Source organism: Pristiophorus japonicus, chromosome 12 (genome assembly GCF_044704955.1).
Source record: "Pristiophorus japonicus isolate sPriJap1 chromosome 12, sPriJap1.hap1, whole genome shotgun sequence".
Classification (NCBI taxonomy): Eukaryota; Metazoa; Chordata; class Chondrichthyes; family Pristiophoridae; genus Pristiophorus; species Pristiophorus japonicus.
In genome coordinates, this window is record NC_091988.1 from 172,237,724 (window position 1) to 172,258,337 (window position 20,614).

The 20,614-nt window shown below is 45.6% G+C and overlaps 1 long non-coding RNA gene across 1 annotated transcript; it reads right to left on the minus strand.

The window, feature by feature from the left end:
- Positions 1 to 500: 500 nt before the first annotated feature.
- Positions 501 to 20,326, minus strand: LOC139277051 (uncharacterized). Its single transcript, XR_011596025.1, has 3 exons — positions 20,310 to 20,326; positions 8,608 to 8,635; positions 501 to 665 (listed from the first exon to the last, which is right to left on the minus strand). It is a non-coding gene; the product is annotated as an uncharacterized lncRNA (long non-coding RNA).
- Positions 20,327 to 20,614: the final 288 nt, after the last annotated feature.

A 20,614-nucleotide genomic window follows, 5' to 3' on the forward strand; every position in this document is an offset into this window, starting at 1 on the left:
GCAACACAAGCAATTTGTTTGAGTATAAATTTTCTAGCTTTAACAAAGGCATTTTTTTTAGCTTTTACCCCATACCCATTTGTCTCCTTTACGCAGTAAAGCATGCAGTGGTTCTAACAGTGTGCTGAGACCCGGTAAGGAGTTACCAAAATAGTTCAGGAATCCTAGAAATGACTGCAACTCAGTCAGGTTCTGTGGACTCGGTGCATTCTCAATTGCCTCCATCTTCGAATCGGTGGGCCCGATACCGTCCATCGCCATTCTTCTCACCGGGAACTCCACTTCAGGCGCCAGGAAAATGCACTTCAAGCGTTTTAACCTGAAACCCACATGATTAAGCCGACTTAGAACCTCCTCCAGGTTTTGCAGATGCTTGACTGTATCCCGACCTGTAACCAAGATGTCGTCCTGGAAGACCACGATTTGCGGGACCGACTTCAGTAAACTTTCCATGTTTCTCTGGAATATCGCCGCGGCTGATCGAATTCCAAACGGGCATCTGTTGTAAATGAAGAGACCTTTGTGCGTGTTGATGCAGGTGAGGCCCTTCGAAGTTTCCTACAGCTCCTGCGTCATGTAAGCCAAGGTCAAGTCCAGCTTCGTGAACGTCTTTCCTCCCGCCAGCGTCGCGAAAAGATCATCTGCCTTTGGTAGCGAGTATGATCCTACAGGGAGAAACGATTGATAGTTACTTTGTAATCACCACAGATTCTGACGGTGCCGTCTCCCTTGAGGACTGGAACAATCGGACTGGCTCACTCGTTGAATTCAATCGGTGAGATGATGCCCTTTAGTTGCAGCCGGTCTAGCTCAATCTCCACCCTCTCTCTCATCGTGTACGGTACTGCTCTCGCCTTGTGATGGATGGGTCGCGCCCCCAGAATTAGGTGGATCTGCACTTTTGCTGCTTAGAACTTCCCGATGCCTGGTTCGAACAGCGAGGGGAACTTGTTTAGGACCTGGGCACTCGAAGTGTCGTCGATGGGTGAGCGTGCTCGGATGTCGTCCCAGTTCCAGCGTATCTTCCCCAGCCAGCTCCTGCCTTCGCCCGATACCACCCAGAGTGGTAACTTATACACCGCTTCATCGTAGGAGACCTTTACGGTAGCACTGCCGATTACGGGAATCAGTTCCTTTGTGTAAGTTCTCAGTTTAGTGCGAATGGGAATCAGGACTGGCCTCGAGGCCTGGCTGCACCACAATTTATCGAAAGTCTTTTTGCTGATAATGGACTGGTTCGCGCCTGTGTCCTGCTCCATTGACACCGGGAGTCCATTTAATTCAACCTTCAGCATTATCGGGGGACACTTTATGGTAAATGTGTGCATCCCATGTACCTCTGCCTCCTCGGTCTGAGGCTCTGGTTCATCGTAATCCGCCGTGGATTTGTCCTCCTCTACAACATGGTGGTTCGCGGGATTAGTAGGGTTTGCAGCTCGCCTGCACATACGTTGGAGATGTCCCATTGTTCCACAGCCCTTGCAAATGTAACCTTTGAAGTGGCATGAATGGAAACGATGATCACCCCCACAGCACCAACAAGGTGTTAATGGCCTAGTATTCATCACCCTTGATGATGGACTCAGGCATCTGCGGATGTACAGCTGCAGGCATGTGAGGCCTGCCTTGTACGTTACGATTCGAAAACAACATTATTTTGTTCACAGTACTTGTAGCAGCCCTCGTGTGCTGAGAGATTTGCTTGCTATTGTCACTGGTCGCGATGAACGCCTGGGCTATCGCTATGGCTTTACTCAGGGTTGGGTTCTACAGTCAAAAGTTTGCGAAGTATTATTTCATGGCCAATGCCAAGTACAAAGAAATCCCTGAGCATGTGCTCCAAATATCCTTCAAATTCGCAATGTACTGCAAGGCGTCTTAGCTCGGCGACATAGTTCGCCACTTCCTAGCCTTCAGACCTCTTGCACGTGTAGAACCGGTACCTGCTTTCCTGCGGGTTAAGATGCTCCTGGACCAGTGTGCACAAATCATGATTTCTCTGTGGGTTTTGCTGGAGCAAGCAGATTTTTAATGAGGCCATACATTGGTGCCTCGCAAACGGTGAGGAGAATCGCCCTTCGTTTGGCAGCGTTCGCTTCTCCTTCCAGCTCGTTGGTCGAGTCGCTCCACAAAGGTTTCCCAATCATCTCCCTCCGAAAATTTCTCCAGGATGCCAACTGTTCTCTGCATCATCGCGATGGGGTTCGTCATCTGTATCTCGTTGCCAGTTGTGGTGTATGAATAAAGAGTCTGACCAGATACTGTGAGCTCAAAGTAAAGTGTGACCTTAGTCTTTTATTGCTGGTCTCGAGTGCCTCTCCAGCCTGTGAGGCCTCAAGTACAGGTGCTCCCAAGGGATTGTGGGATCTCTCCAGGGGATTGTGGGATCCCTTGGGACTCCAGGGGATGAGCCCTCTGGTGGTTAAACAAGGTATTTACAGGTTTACATATATAACAGACCAGATGGGCCGTAATAGCTTCCTTCTGTGCTGTAAATTTCTATAATTCTATTCTATGATTCTTGTTTTTCCGACCTATATAAAAAATGGTTTCCAACAGAAGGAGAAGACAGGCTGTGTTTCTTGACTTGACAGCAGATGATACCGTCTGTCACACTGGCCTACTGCTTAAGATGTCAAAGCTGTTACCTCTTAGGGTTGTTAGGACTGCAGAGATGATGTTTCGAGGCAGACAATTCCAGGTGATGCTAGGCAACAAACTGAGCACATGGAGGATACAGAAGTATAGACTCTCCCAGCTCAGAAGATCGAATGGAAATGGCCTGCTGAATACACTTGCAGGCTCAACTTGAGGAATTAACGCATAATCATTGCGCAGATCAGCACTAGTTCTCTGCTATTCAGTTGAAGAATATTATGCTCCTGTGCACACACAAAACGAGTTGATGTACAATGAGAATAATAACAGCTTTTCAAATATACGGTCTCCTAACATCAGGTGTCATATTGCAGCAAATAATCTCCTTGAGAAAATCCGAGAGATGCCAAAATCCAAAGATATATGGGAGGCTCTTTGCCACCAACTCATCAGCAGACCAATCTGGAATATATTACCAGCTATCTTCACGCTGGACATGGCCACATGATAGTGAATAGAATGGAGACGAGCTGCTCCCTCTGTATGAAGCTCCTTCCTCATCACTTAGCCTGATGCGAGACTGCCGAGTGTTGAGCTGCCATGCCATCCATGCTGCAAGCTCAATCAGGAGGCAGCACCGTGCCCTTCATCTGAAGTGTTTCTCCAGTCACCGCCTTACTTGGCCATTATTGCAAAGGGGATGGAGTATAAAAGCAGGGAAGTCTTGCTCCAGTATACCTGGAATATACTGTGTGCAGTTTTGATTTCCATATTTGCAAAAGGATATACTTACTTTGGAGGCAGTTCAGAGAAGGTTCACTAGGTTGATTCTGGAGATGACAGGGTTGACTTATGAGGAAATGTTGAGTAGATTGGGCCTCTACTCATTGGAATTCAGAAGAATGAGTTGATCTTATCGAAACGTATAAGATTATGAGGGAGTTTTGACAGGGTGGATGCAGAGAGGATGTTTCCACTGATGGGGGAGACTAGAACTAGGGGGCATAATTTTAGAATAAGGGGCTGCTCATTTAAAACTGAGATGAGGAGAAATTTCTTATCTGAGGGTTGTAAATCTGTGGAATTCACTGCCTCAGAGAGCTGTGGAAGCAGGGTTATTGAATAAATTTAAGACAGAAATAGACAGTTTCTTAAATGATAAGGGGTTATGGGGAGCGGACCCGAGTCCATGATCAGATCAGCCATGATCGTATTAAATGGCGGAGCAGGCTCGAGGGGCCGTATGGCCTACTCCTGCTCCTATTTCTTATGTTCTTATGTTATTACGTGCAATCATCATATGAAAAGGCTCATATGGAATCTAATTGCTTGTATATCCACTTATCACCACCGTGGTCACCTGGATTTTACCACATTTCAGAGGAACTAAAGGTCACTCTCAATTTGTGTTTTTTTAAAGAAGATACCCCATGATGGCCAGAAGACTTTGGTGGGGGAATCCTGAAATCTCAGACCACGTACTCCTTATGAGTAGGAAGCCATGCACATCTGGGGAGAGAGGCAATTGAGGGTGTTGTAAATGGTGAAGTAAGAAGACATATGCAAGCTGATGGTTCATCGGGACATTCTGCTTGTCCTCCCATTATACCTTCAGTAATTGTCAGTGAATCACGTCATGAAATTCTCATGCTAATTCTTCCATTTAAAGTGGTCAGGAGCAGCATTGCATCAGGCAAGCTCTGCTCCTCAGGAGTTTATCCTAACCTTTATTTCTTTTATCTTCCTCTACATGTGCTGTAGGGAGAAGACACAGACTCCCTTGCATTTGTTAATGCCAACCCCCATGTTCATTCTTTCCCTCCCAAGCTCTGACCTAGAAATATACACTTTTGGTGAGTTTGAGAGTGAGGAAGAGGACAGTAAATTAGATGAGAGACAGCGCACTAGCGTGCAAAAGCAGCTGATGGTGGTGCATGAAGAGGAAGTTATTACAGGCTGGAAGATAAGGAGGCATTGTCTCTCGGCTAAAGAACCTGAGGCTCTACAGCTTGCAGAACCTCCAATTTAAAAGACAATGCTGACAGAGCATCAAGCATTAGTGCAGAAACTGGGGAATTTTAGGCAGTTTGTTACCGCTGGAAGCTTGGCTTGACAAGTTAACCAGCAGCAGGGTCGCATTATGAAGGAACATTAAGCAGTAATGCACTCCATGATGAAATATGTGGTATTGCCAGGAGTATCCACAGCAGAGACTCCTATAACAGAGACTCTAAAGACAGTCTTGGAAACTATTGGATGAAATTGTTGCATCAAATTCTCAGGTGACGATCGGATTAGGTTATCTCTTCCAGTTTGGACAGGCTTGATGATTGGTTGCAGATAAGCATTACTCAGGGCTTCACTGATCTATTTTGGAGCATTATTGCAGATCAGTGCCCATGCAGAGCCATTGCCCAGTACTAGTAAGGCGGCACATAGGAGAGCAATGCATATATGGCCTTCCACTATCCCTGCACAGGTGACTGAAAGTAAAGAGGACCAGGCTGCCATGAGACAAGGTCACTTCAGTCCCAAAAGGCTGTCCCTGACACATAGCAGCTGGCCATCTCAATGACTCCTGCTAATCTGATGCAGCACCAATAAGTAAAGATTAGGATTAAGAGCTCATAGTACACATACTATCTCCATGTGGAAGCATGATGGTAAGAGATAGTAGGCATATACACACTACATGTTTAATTATTGTGCATACAGACATTTTGCCTGGTTTGGAACTTTGATGAGGTGGCATGAATGGGAGCTATGTGAGTTGATGCCCACAGAGAAAGTCCTGTAGATTATGGCAAATTTGTGATGGAAAGGGGACAGAGTATACCAAATATTCTGCAAATCTTCCAAACATGGAGATCTTGGAATCTAGTAGATATTGCTCTCTTCATTCTATCACCCTGTGCCTAAATGCCAGCAGTTAAAGCCTGCACTTTGGAATGATGGCATGCCTCCAATCCTCTACGTTCACTCTAGACTTCACTTCATCGATGAGAAGCCCTCTCTGATATTGCCACAAAGGAGAGCATTGGACTTTGCTGCCAGCCCTGTCATCTGCTGCACATTTTGAGAGAGGTTTTGAAGTTTCTGCATGTGAATTTGATGATCTGCTAGCAATGGCATTTTTTTCACAGCAGCACCCCAGAGATGATTGTCTAAATGCTCTTCAGCTACGTGCTGACATTTCTTTAGCCTCTGCTCAGGAACATCCTTCTGCACGTCCACTACCTCTTTCTCTGGCTTGTGTGCGAGTTGTGCAACACCCGGTGACTACTCCTCATCAATTCTATCTATTGCTCCCTGAGTATCTCTATCGATCGTCAAGCCCGTGTGTGTGGTGGAAGCAAGTCATCCTCGAGCCCGAGGAACTGCCTATGATGATGATAGCTTGAGCAGTGGTGCAGCAGGGAGGGATTCAAATTCCTGGGGCATTGGAACCGGTTCTGGGGGAGGTGGGAACAGTACAAACCGGACGGTCTGCACCTAGGCAGGACCGGAACCAATGTCCTAGGGGGAGTGTTTGCTAGTGCTGTTGGGGAGGAGTTAAACTAATATGGCAGGGGGATGGGAACCAATGCAGGGAGACAGAGGGAAACAAAATGGAGACAGACAGAAGCAAAAGACAGAAAGGAGATGAGTAAAAGTGGAGGGCAGAGAAAACCAAGGCAAAAAACAAAAAGGGCCACTTTACAGCAAAATTCTAAAGGGTCAAAGTGTAATAAAAAGGCAAGCCTGAAAGCTCTGTGCCTCAATGCAAGGAGTATTCGGAATAAGGTGGACAAATTAACTGTGCAGATAGCAGTTAACAGATACGATGTGGTTGACATCACAGAGACATGGCTCCAGGGTGACCAAGGCTGGGAACTCAACATCCAAGGGTATTCAACATTTAGGAAAGATAGACAGAAAGGAAAAGGAGGCGGGGTGGCGTTGCTGGTTAAACAGGAAATTAATGCAATTGTAAGGAAGGACATTAGCTTGGATGATGTGGAATCGGTATGGGTGGAGCTATGGAATACCAAAGGGCAGAAAACGCTAGTGGGAATTGCGTACAGACCTCGAAACAGTAGTAGTGATGTTGGGGAGGGCATCAAACAGGAAATTAGGGGTGCATGCAATAAAGGTGCAGCAGTTATCATGGGTGACTTTAATATGCATTTAAATTGGGCTAACCAAACTGGAAACAATACGGTGGAGGAGGATTTTCTGGAGTGCATAAGGGATGGTTTTCTAGACCAATATGTCGAGGAACCAACCAGGGAGGAGGCCATCTTAGACTGGGTGTTGTGTAATGAGAGAGGATTAATTAACAATCTCGTTGTGCGAGGCCCCTTGGGGAAGAGTGACCATAATATGGTGGAATTCTACATTAGGATGGAGAATGAAACAGTTAATTCAGAGACCATGGTCCAGAACTTAAAGAAGGGTAACTTTGAAGATATGGGGCGTGAATTGGCTAGGATAATGATACTTAAGGGATTGAAAGTGGATGGGCAATGGCAGACATTTAGAGACCGCATGGATGAACTACGACAATTGTACATCCCTGTCTGGCGTAAAAATAAAAAAGGGAAGGTGGCTCAACCGTGGTTATCAAGGGAAATCAGGGATAGTATTAAAGCCAAGGAAGTGGCATACAAATTGGCCAGAAACAGCAGCGAACCAGGGGACTGGGAGAAATTTAGAACTCAGCAGAGGAGGACAAAGCATTTGATTAGGGCAGGGAAAATAGAGTACGAGAGGAAACTTGCAGGAAACATTAAAATGGACTGCAAAAGCTTCTATAGATATGTAAAGAGAAAAAGGTTAGTAAAGACAAACGTAGGTCCCCTGCAGTCAGAATCAGGGGAAATCATAACTGGGAACAAAGAAATGGCAGACCAATTGAACAAGTACTTTGGTTCGGTTATTCACTAAGGAGGATACAAACAACCTTCCGGATATAAAAGGGGTCAGAGCGTCTGGTAAGAAGGAGGAACTGAGGGAAATCCTTATTAGTCGGGAAATTGTGTTGGGGAAATTGCGTTGGGGAAATTGATGGGATTGAAGGTCTGCATCCCAGAGTACTGACGGAGGTGGCCTTGGAAATAGCGGATGCATTGACAGTCATTTTCCAACATTCCATAGACTCTGGATCAGTTCCTATCGAGTGGAGGGTAGCCAATGTAACCCCAATTTTTAAAAAAGGAGGGAGAGAGAAAACAGGGAATTATAGACCGGTCAGCCTGACATTGGTAGTGGGTAAAATGATGGAATCAATTATTAAGGATGTCATAGCACCGCATTTGGAAAGAGGTGACATGATGGGTCCAAGTCAGCATGGATTTGTGAAAGGGAAATCATGTTTGACAAATCTTGTGGAATTTTTTTGAGGACCTATCAAGAAAGACTGGATCAACTGGGCTTGTATTCACTGGAGTTCAGAAGAATGAGAGGGGATCTCATAGAAACGTTTAAAATTCTGACGGGTTTAGACAGGTTAGATGCAGGAAGAATGTTCCCAATGTTGGGGAAGTCCAGAACCAGGGGTCACAGTCTAAGGATAAGGGGTAAGCCATTTAGGACCGAGATGAGGAGAAACTTCTTCACCCAGAGAGTGGTGAACCTGTGGAATTCTCTACCACAGGAAGTTGTTGAGGCCAATTCACTAAATATATTCAAAAAGGAGTTAGCGGTTGAAGAAGGTGGCTCATCACCATCTTCTCAAGGGCATTTTGGGTTGGGCAATAAATGCTGGCCTTGCCAGCGATGCCACATCCACTACTAGGGGGATCAAGGGGTATGGCGAGAAAGCAGGAATGGGGTACTGAAGTTGCATGTTCAGCCATGAACTCATTGAATGGCGGTGCAGGCTCGAAGGGCCAAATGGCCTACTCCTGCACCTATTTTCTATGTTTCTATGTTTCTACCTGGGCTGAATTGAAAGAGCGTGACTGAAAGAGTGAGTGAATTTGTGCTGGTTGCCACTACTGTTGAGGGTGTTCATATGGAATTACTTACTCTGCTTCTTCTTTCTTGCTTCCAGCTCCTGTGGAGAGAAATAGAGAGAGAAATGCAATGAGTTTCCTGCTATCCATTTTTTCCTTCCCGAGCTACTCATCTGAGGGCAGAAACTTAATTTTTTTTGATCTTTGAATATTCGAACAGATTCTACACAATCCAACAGTGGATGTAGGACCTTCCATATTTCCATCCCCTATCGCCTCAGCTGAGTGGGATCCCAATATCTCAATTGCCTCCTCCTCTTGCTGGGCTACTGGATGAATGTCTGCACATCCTGCATTTTTAAAATGTATTCACTCTCTGGATGTGGGCGTCGCTGGCAAGGCCAGCATTTATTGTCCATCCCAAAATGCCCTCGAGAAGATGGTGATGAGCCACCTTCTTGAACCGCTGCAGTCTGTGTGGTGAAGATACTTCCATGGTGCTATTAGGTAGGGAATTCCAGGATTTTGACCCAGGAACCTACAAGGAGGAGGCCAAAATGGATCCTCCAATTAGCATTTCTCACTAAAAATGGTTGCATATGCTTCTGTCTTGTTCTTTTGTGCTGGGCTCTGCCATTATTGATGGGGATGTTCATGGAGTTGGATGGTCAGCAGTTTGGTGGGATTAGGTTTGCGGGAGTACGAGGTTGGTTTCATGGACAAGATGAGCTCAGAGAGAGGACGAGGGAAGATAGAAGAGAAACGAGAGAAATCTACCCTTTGAGTGAAGAAATTTCACCTCATCTCAGTCTTAAATGGCCAAAGTCTTATTCTGAGACGATGCGCCAGGGGATGCGCCAGGGGAAACAACCTCTCAGCATCTACCCTGTCAATCCTCCTCAGAATCTTATACGTTTCAGTGAGATCACCTCTCATTCTTCTAAACTGCAGAGTAAATATAGGCCTCGTCTACTCAATCTCTCCTCATAGGACAGCTCTCATGCCAGGAATCAATCTAGTGAACCTTTATTGCACCTCCTATATGGCAAGTGTATCCTTCCTAAGGTAAGGAGACCAAAACTGTACACAGTACTCCAGGTGTGGTCTCACCAAAGACCTATATAATTGCCAAATTACTTCCTTACTCTTATACTCCAATCCCCTTGCAATATAGGCTAACATATAATTTGCCTTCCTTATTGTTTGCTGTAACTTTTAAACATGCAGGAACTTTTAAAGAACAGAACATAAGAATTAGGAGGAGGTGTCGGTCATACGGCCCCTAGAGCCTCCTCTGCCATTCAATAAGATCATGGCTGATCTTTGACCTCAACTCCACTTTCCTGCACTGGCCTCATATCCCTTGATTCCCCAAGAGTCCAAATATATTTCTATCTCAACCTTGAATATACTCAATGACTCAGCATCCACAGCACTTTGGGGTAGAGAATTCCAAAAATTCACAACCCGAAAGTGAAGAAATTTCACCTCATCTCAGTCTTAAATGGCCAAAGACTTATCCTGAGACTCTGCTCCCTAGTTCTCGACTCTCCTGCCAGAGGAAACAACCTCAGCATCTACCTTCAATCCCCCTCACAATATTATATGTTTCATGAGATCACCTCTCATTATTCTGAACTCCAGAGAGTATAGGTTCAATCGACTCAATCTCTCCTTTTTGGACAGCCCTCTCATCCCAAGAATCAATCTAGTGAACCTTTGTTACACTGCCTCAAAGGCATGTATAATCCTTCCTCGCAGGTATAGACCAAAACTATGCACAGTACTCCAGGTGTGGTCTCACCAAAGCCCTGTACAATTGTAATAAAACTTCCTTACTCTTATACACTAACCCCCTTGCAATAAAGGCCAACATGCCATTTGCATACCCCCATGCTCAATTTCTGCATTTCTTGTACAAGGACCCCCAAATCCCTCTGAATATCAACATTTACTAGTCTCTCACTGTCTAAAAAATATTCCGCTTTTCTAATCTTCCTACCAAAATGGGTCATTTCACACTTCTGCACATTATATTCCATCTTCCACCTTCTTGCCCATTCACTTAACCGGTCTATATCCCTTTGCAGCCTCTTTGCATCCTTTTCACAGCTTACTTTACCACCTAGCTTTGTATTATCAGCAAACTTGGATATATTACACTCAGTCCCCTCATCTATGTCATAGAAACATAGAAAATAGATGCAGGAGTAGCCATTCAGCCTTTTGAGCCTGCACCGCCATTCAATAAGATCATGGCTGATCATTCACCTCGTACCCCTTTCCTGCTTTATCTCCATACCCCTTGATCCCTTTAGCCCGTAAGGGCCATATCCAACTCCCTCTTGAATATATCCAATGAACTGGCATCAACAACTCTCTGCGGAAGAGAATTCCACAGGTTCACAATTCTGAGTGAAGAAGTTCTTCTCATCTCAATCCTTAATGGCTTACCCCTTATCCTAAGACTGTGACCTCTGGTTCTGGACTTCCTCAACATCGGAAACATTCTTCCTGCATCTAACCAGTCCAGTCCCGTCAGAATTTTATATGTTTCTATGAGATCCCCTCTCATTCTTCCAAACTCCAGTGAATACTCATATGTCAGTCCTGCCATCCCGGGAATCAGTCTGGTGAACCTTCGCTGCACTCCCTCAATAGCAAGAACATCCTTCCTCAGATTAGGAGACCAAAATGGAACACAATATTCAATGTGAGGCCTCACCAAGGCCCTGTACAACTGCAGCAAGACTTCCCTGCTCCTATACTCAAATCCCCTAGCTATGAAGGCCAACATGCCATTTGCCTTCTTCACCGCCTGCTGTACCTGCATGCCAACCTTCAATGACTGATGTACCATGACACCCAGGTCACTTTGCACCTCCCCTTTTCCTAATCTGCCGCCATTCAGATAATATTCTGCCTTCGTGTTTTTGCCCTCAAAGTGGATAACCTCACATTTATCTACATTATACTGCATCTGCCATGCATTTGCTCACTCACCGAACCTGTCCAAGCCTCTTAGCATCCTCCTCACAGCTCACACCGCCACCCAGCTTAGTGTCATCTGCAAACTTGGAGATATTACTCTCAATTCCTTCATCTAAATCATTGATGTATATTGTAAATAGCCGTGGTCCCAGCACTGAGCCCTGCCGCGGCACCCCACTAGTCACTGCCTGCCATTCTGAAAAGAACCTGTTTATCCCGACTCTCTGCCTCCTGTCTGCCAACCAGTTCCCTATCCACGTCAGTACATTAGCCCCAATACCATGTGCTTTAATTTTGCACACCAATCTCTTGTGTGGGATCTTGTCAAAAGCCTTTTGAAAGTCCAAATACACCATTCACTGGTTCTCCCTTGTCAACTCTACTAGTTACATCCTCAAACAATTCTAGAAAATTTGTCAAGCATGATTTCCCTTTCATAAATCCATGCTGACTTGGACTGATCCTGTCACTGCTTTCCAAATGCGCTGCTATTACATCTTTAATAATTGATTCCAACATTTCCCCCACTACCAACGTCAGGCTAACCGGTCTATAATTCCATGTTTTCTCTCTCCCTGCTTTTTTTATAAAGTGGGGTTACATTAGCTATCTCCAATCCATAGGAACTGATCCAGAATCTATCGAATGTTGGAAAATGACCACCACTATTTCTAGGGCTACTTCCTTAAGTACTCTGGGATGCAGACTATTAGGCACTGGGGATTTCTCGGCCTACAATCCCATCAATTTCCTGACTAATAAGGATTTCCTTCAGTTCCTCCTTCTCATTAGACCCTCGGTCCCCGAGTATTTCCGGAAGGTTATTTGTGTCTTCCTTAGTGTCTTCCAAAGTATTTGTTCAAGTGGTCTGCCATTTCTTTGTTCCCCATTATAAATTCACCTAATTCTGACTGCAAGGGACCTACATTTGTCTTCACTAATCTTTTTCTCTTCACATATCTATAGAAGCTTTTGCAGTCAGTTTTTATGTTTCCTGCAAGCTTACTCTCATATTCTATTTTCCCCCTCCTAATTAAACCCTTTGTCCTCCTCTGCTGAATTCTAAATTTCTCCCAGTCCTCAGGGTTGCTGCTTTTTCTGGCCAATTTATATGCCTCTTCCTTGGATTTAACACTATCCCTAATTTCCCTTGTTAGCCACTGTTGAGCCACCTTGCCCATTTTATTTTTATGCCAGACAGGGATATACAATTTTTGAAGTTCATCCATGTGATCTTTAAATGTCTGCCATTGCCAATCCATTGTCAACCCTTTAAGTATCATTCGCCAGTCTATCCTAGCCAATTCACATCTCATACCATCGAAGTTACCTTTCTTTAAGTTCAGGTCCCTAGTCTCTGAATTAACTGTGTCACTCCCCATCTTAATGAAGAATTCTACCATATTATGGTCACTCTTCCCCAAGGGGCCTCGCTCAATAAGATTGCTAATTAATCCTCTCTCATTACACAACACCCAGTCTAGGATGGCCAGCTCTCTAGTTGGTTCCTCGACATATTGGTCTAGAAAACCATCCCTTATACACTCCAGGAAATTCTCCTCCATAGTACTACTGCTGGGTACATGCAGTACTCTAGCTGTGGTCTGAACTTTGTCTTGCACAAAACTCTTTGCCCTTGTACTTTATGTTCCTATGTATAAAACCCAAAAGAATATTGGCCTTTTTATGGATTTACCCATCTGTACTTGCTCTTTCAAGGACTTAAATATAACAAACTCTCTTCAGCCTCATCCTTCAATGTCTTTCCATTAAATGTATACTCCTGCTAAAATACATTACTGTATTAAATTGTAACTGACACCTTTTGGTTCATTCTGCTAACTTGACTGTTTCATCCCAAAGTCCCTTCAAGTCCTACATACGGTTTGCTAAACCACTATTTTTGTAAATTTGAATTTCATGTTTATACCATAAATCTGATTTTTTGTAACATGTCTTCTAAATACACTCCACATACTCTATTCCTTTACCAATCCATCAAGCACATCTTCAAAAAATTATTACATTTGTCAAACATGACTTGCTTTTAATAGACCAGCACTGGCTGTCCTTGATTAAGCCTTGCATTTCTAAATGCTCACTAATTTTATCTTGATTTATAGATTTTATGGGGGGAATCTTAACATGGGTGAATGGGTGGGGGTGGAGAGGTTAAATGAGCCACAAAAAAAAAACAACAACAAAAAAATCGAAGCTGTAACATGCCAACTTCTGGGTTTTACTGAGGCGGGACCAGGGGCCGGGAACCCAGGAGGCGGGTTGGCATTTTAAAAATGTTAATGAGGCTGGAAGCCTCGGATTTAACCTGCTTTGCAGGTTTAACTGACCAGCTGCTGGGTTTCCTGGGCCTCGGAAACCCGGCAGCTATAGCGAGGGCAGCCTCAGGGAGCACTCCTCGTGAGCCAAGAGGAGCAGGAGTGCTTCCTCCCGGTCCCCAAGCTTCCCCCCCATATAACACCAGTGACCAGACCCTCCTTGGGATCAGACCCATCTTGGAATCGGACCCTTCCACCTCTGGGATGATGAATCAGACCTACCTGGTCCTGTGGCCTCCTCCAGAGTGCTCCACACCCAACTGCAAGCCAATTCTGTCCATCCAATTCTGACTTCCAGGAGGGGAAACTATTATGCAGGGAAACCCAGACATCCGGGTTTCCTATGCGCTACCAGATCCTCACCCCTCCCCCCACTCCCAGTGCGTCAGGAAGTAAAAATTGCCCTCTAAGAGTTTGCCTATGCTGACCTTGAACTAAACAGGTCTTTTTTTACCTTGTTCATCTTTCTTTCCTCCAATCCTCTGGCACAATTATAATTTCTAAGCATGATTAAACAAGTTTAAAAGTGAATTGCACTCGTGAGCTACAGAGAAGGGTTTGTGTGATCATGAGGAGTAGTCTGTATTACTGTTACATGTAGTTCCTAAATGAACAGGATACCTCTGACACCCTGAACAAATGGGAAAAGTTAAAGATAGTTTTGATTGTTTTCTCCAGGTGTATTTGCTGCCATCAATATCAAAGTTGACTTCCGTGTTGCCAATAGAGAATGTCATAGCATATGTAGTTGTCCAGAGAACGGACTGACTGCTTCATTTATGCCCCTCTCCACCTCAATCATCTTCACAAAATGTGCATCAATGTTAGATGAGTGATCCAGACATGCTCCACTAGAGACAACCAAAGAGGCAGTATTCTAAATGGTGCCAATTTTCACATTTTATTCCCAAGAACATTCTCCCCATGAGGATCTTTTGCACCTCAGAGCAACCTGCTAAAGAATACCAAGAGGAGCAGGCGAAATACAAGGCAGCATGTGGCCTGGTCAGACCAGGACAAGGTCAAGGAGTACACCGGGGGGGCTAAATTAGATAGTCCCCGCGCGGAGATCGCAATGCGCGATTAATCCAGGCCCGCTGCTTCTGATGCAGGCAGTAGGACAAACTTCATGCGGCCTGCTGATTTAAATGATTGCAGCGCGCAGGCAGCGCCAAACGTACTGTTAAGTGACTGGACGCCTCAGCAGGGGGGTCAAGTTTGTGCGAGGCTCACATCACTAAAAGCTAGCCTGCACTATTTAAACCCAGCCTGCACCTCTTAAAGGGAGGTTCATTCTGGTTGGAGCAAGTGCTGGAACGGTTTGTGGAAAGGAGTCTGAGCAGGAAAAAGGCTGAATTATGGCACAATCGGGGAGCGCGTGCTCCAAGATTCTCTGATGCTACACTGGAAACCTTGGTGGTGGAGATGCACAGTAGGAGAGAGGTCCTCTATCCACATGGGACCAAGAGGCCCTCCTAGCAAACTCTGCAAAGGCACTGGGAACAGATAGCTGTGGCAGTCAGTGCCAGGAGTCAGGTCCTGAGGACCTGGATGCAGTGCCGCAAGAAGTTCAATGACCTCACACGAGTGATCATGGTCAGTGAATTCATCTTCAAATGGCATAGCCTACCCACTGAACCACTAGAGTCATACACTGTTCAGTACACCACACTCCCATCACTCACCTACGAACATATATGAGGAGAGACTGGATCAACTGGGCCTTTCTACACTGGAGTTTAGAAGGATGAGAGGGGATCTCATAGAAACGTATAAGATTCTGACGGGACGGGACAGGTTAGATGAGGGTAAAATGTTCCCGATGTTGGGGAAGTCTAGAACCAGGGGACACAGTCTTAAGATAAGGAGTAGGCCATTTAGGACTGAGATGAGGAGAAACTTCTTCACTCAGAGAGTTGTTAACCTATGGAATTCCCTGCTGCAGAGAGTTGTTGATGCCAGTTCATTGGATATATTCAAGAGGGAGTTAGATGTGGCCCTTACGGCTAAAGGGAACAAGGGGTATGGAGAGAAAGCAGGAAAGGGGTACTGAGGTGAATGATCAGCCATGATCTTATTGAATGGTGGTGCAGGCTCGAAGGGCCGAATGGCCTACTCATGCCCTATTTTCTATGTTTCTAATCTCGATCAAACATGACGCATATCTCGCAGTCATAGCTTCACCTCACCCTTGCATGCACATCTCACAGCTTGCACATACTTCCAGCTATTCAACCATGATAGCTACATCACCTAAACACATTGCACCACACTCACTGACACAATTCCCTCTCTCTTTCAGGACATTTGGTGCATAACTGGAGGCAGTGAGCCACAGGCATGGCTGCATGACCTTAGCCCGGTTGTTGTCATCATTGGGGCGTCCAGCGCGGAGCTCATGGCCAGCAGCAGGGCTGAAACCAACCATCGGAGATGACTGTATCCTCATCCCTAATCTTCCTTCTCACATTCCACTTCCCCCCTCATCCCACAATGTCTTTTGATTTACAAGCTGCAGATGGTCTAAGCATGCACGTCTTACCTGCACCCCTCCCCGCACCGCAACCCTACACTTGTGTCTTTCTACTTTTCAGATACCCAAGAACTGCAACCTGACTAGGCAGTGATAGAAGAGCACAGGTGGAAAAGGAAGGCGGCAGTGATGATGAAGACATGGTCACTCGATTTCACAATCGCAGCCACCAGCTCAGACGCGGGATCTGCACTGGTGAGACACCGGGCATGAATGGCTTGCAGATAGGGCAAGGGGCAAGGGTAGCACTAGTTCTGCTGCAGAGGATTCAGATGAACACTTTGATGGGACAGGCTACAGAAGGTTGCTGATGGGTGTACACACTGAAATGCTTAGTGCAGTAGGAAGCCTGCTAGAAAGCTTGCGTTCAATGTCGAGGAGCATGGAAGAGTCCGGCACCAACTTGGCACTGGGCTTTGTGCAGAGCTTGGAGCCAATACTTTCCAGCACGGAAGTGATGGCCAACTCCATTTGCACACAAGTGGACCAAACCATGATGCCTCAACTTCCATTGCAATACAAACAGAAGCCACCCAACGTGTGGATGCTGCAGTGGAAGCTCAGACTGAAGTCATGCAAAGTTAGCTTGCTGCCATCTAAGCTCAGACTGCTGCCATCATGGTTGTGGACACCTGTGTTCAAAATGGCTTGCAGGGTGTCACAGCACGGGTATGGTAGTATTGTGGATAATCCAGAGACCTGCACTAATTAACTGCCGCATGAGTATCCACCTTCGCAGCTGGGGAATTTAAATTCAGTTAAATCAATTAAAATTAGAATGCTCGTATCAGTCATGGCGACCATGGATTGTCATTATAAATCCATCTGATTGACGAATGTCCTTTAAGGATATCTGCCGGCCTCATCTGGTCTGGCCTTTTTGTGACTCCAGACCCACAGCAATTTGCTTGACTCTTAACTGCCCGCTGAAATGGCCCAGCAAGTCACTCAGTTGTATAAAGTGGCTCACCGCCACTTTCTCGAGGGCAATTAGGGATGGACAATAAATGCTGGTCTTGCCAGCGACACCCACATCCTATGAATTAATTTTTTAAAAAGCAGTCCAGCAATCCTCCAATGGATTGCTAGGATTGCTGAGGTGCCGCCCTGGGGGAATGGCAGTGGCTCAGTGGAGCACCAACTTGTCGTCCCCTCTCAGGATGACCACATTCATACTCCCACCACTGCCTTTGCTGTTGCCTGTCAGCCAGCCAGCCCGGACTGCTGCCACCCATGCAGTCTCAAGCTGGGACTTTTAGGCCCAAAGCTGCTCGAGGTCATCCTCCAAGGCCATCTGCAGTCTCCCTGACTAAATGTCAGCAGCATTCCACCAGCCATGCTGCAGCCACTGGGGCAGCACTGCGTAGGAGCATTAGGACAGGTAAAGGCACATGGAAAACAGGCATGAAAGGGATGCACAAAGGTAATTAAAAACATCAGCGTCTCCCTGACAATGGAGGCAGCGCGAGCTTGGATCAGCCAGAGTAAGATTTAAACATAGAAAATAGGTGCAGGAGTAGGCCATTCGGCCCTTCGAGCCTGCACCACCATTCAATATGATCATGGCTCATCATGCAACTTCAGTACCCCATTCCTGCTTTCTCTCCATACCCCTTGATCCCTTTAGCCGCAAGGGCCACATTTAACTCCCTTTTGAATATATCTAAAGAACTGGCCTCAACAACTTTCTGTGGTAGAGAATTCCACAGGTTCACAATTCTCAGTGAAGAAGTTTCTCCTCATCTCGGTCCTAAATGGCTGACCCCTTTTCCTTAGACTGTGACCCCTGGTTCTGGACTTCCCCAACATCGGGAACATTAGTGTCTGCCTGACAACAGAGGCAGCGCGAGCCTGGAGCAGCTGGAGGGAGATTTAAACATCAGCGTCGCCCTGACAACGGAGGCAGCTTGAGCCTGGAACAGCTGGGAGTTTTAAACATCAGCATCTTCCTGACAACGGAGGCAGCTCAAGCCTGGAGCAGCTGGAGGGACATTTAAACATCAGCGTCTCCCTGACAACAGAGGCAGCGCAAGCCTGGAGCTATTACAGGTCCTGTGAAAGGTACAAAATGAGAAATAAAAAGTAATACAATTATGACATCACAAGGATGGAGGACAGTGATTGGTTCTTCAAGATTCATTGAATCACTGGACAGGGAATGAATCTTAAAAGATAACTAATAGCTGATTTAATGTGATTCAATTGCTGATTTTCTATTTTAAACTTAATTTATAATTATGGTATATATTGTTTAATTAATCTTCATTATACTGATTTTACTATTGTATACTCCTTATTGTATTATTTCCAATGTAATTTGAATTTCTTTCTTTTCCAGTTTTTTCACCTGTGTCTATCTGCGTATGCATTTTGGCTGCCGCTTCAGACTCAAGCCTTTAACCTCTTCTTACACTTGCTTCTCACACTTTTTCTCTTTTTCCCCTCAATGGTCAATATTTAACATGTTGTAAAATTGTTGTGATGCACCTTCGGACGTCTTAGTACGTTAAAGGCGATATATAAATAAAAATTATTGAGTTTACTTTTGTATGCAATATGGCATGCTTTTATTTATAAATTTGTTTTAATTGCTTATTTTGTGATGGCTTTTATTTTTGCATTGTGGCCAAGCGGACGATGTGATGGTCAGTGACAGATGGAAGTTAAGGTGTGGGATTGTTGGTGAATAGGGAATTGGGATTGTCTTTGCTGGCATTGCAGTCAGATGCATCGGTAACAGCCCAGACAAAAAGGAGCTAATTAGGTTGCTTCCTCTCTTCCTCCGCCTGCTCTGCTCAGCTGCTCTCCATACAGCTGGTGGTAAGGGCTATGCTATCATGATGGCGAGGTTGCACAGCATGCAGACCATGTGTCTTAACACCTGCTCTGCTAAGTACTGCAGGGCTCCTCCAGAGCATTGCTTCAGCATGTGAATGGTCTGCCCTATATTTTGTGTGGCAGCATAGCTTTCGTTATATGCATGTTGCCCACGTGTGTGGGTTGCGCACCGAAGTCATGAGCCATATAGTCAAATGATATCCCTTATTGCCGAGTATCCACCCTACCCTCATGGTTTGTTGTGGTGGCTCAAATGCTGATGCCACAGAATGAAGGCATCATGACTGCTGCCAAGATTCTGCATATTCACTTGCAAGATTTGCTGAGTATGATCGCACACCAGTTGGACGCTGAGTGAGTGGAATCCATTTCAGTTGTAGTATATCTCAGAGTTGACATGCAAAACGACATACGTGCAATCAATGGTACCCTGCACCATAGGGAAGCTTGCAATCCTCACAAAGCCATGTATTTGCTCTGCCTGCTGCTCCCTGGCAAGAGAGAATGAAATATATTCAGCTCTCTTTGAACAGATAGCCTCAGTTACCTCCCTATGCAACAATGGATGGCCAAATGGGAGATGTTGGAAATATCTCCTACTCCAGGCTGGAAAGAGCCTGACGCATAAAAGTTCATGGCCACCATCACCTTCACAGCGACTGGCAATGCAGTCCTCAGCCTGCCCGAATGTTGCAGTTGTGGCTGCAGGAGGTGGCAGATTTCAGTGAGGACGTCCTTAGTGAAGCGCAAACGCCTGACATACTGTTCCTCGCTGAAGTTCAGGTATGAGTATTGCTCCTTGAACACCTTGGGCGGCTATGGGCTCCTGCTGGGCGTCCTTCACCCTCTCCTCTTCCTCCCTATTCCAGCAGCTTGTCCTGCTGTCTCGCCTCTACTCATTCTCCATTATGCTGTAGGCCAAGTGTCTGGGAGCAAGTGGTCTGTGCAGAATCTTAAGTCAGGACAAAATACTTCAGCACCTGCCACACCACTCCCTGTAGACTTTAGCAACTTTAAAGAACTCTAGAAACCACTTCTACCAACGCAACAACCAGTAGAAAACAATCAGCAACTAACCTGTAAGTAGTTGATGATCCCTTTAAGTAGTGCTGGTGGAGTGTCCGTCCTATTAAGGGATGGCGTGAGCTGGAGCGTTGAGCTCCAAATTGGCAGCGCTGGCATCAAATCAGCATTGCACGCTGATTGACGTCACAATCTGCCTACTTTGCATACTTCCAGCAGATGCTTCCAGCATGCTTGCTAACACCTTCAGCAAGATCGCATCCGATGCAGCCTGTGTCAGAAGAGTGCACGCGCTGCAGATGCCATAATGGAGCTTAAATGGCACTCGTGGTGCCCAAACGGAGCCGAATTTTGCGGCA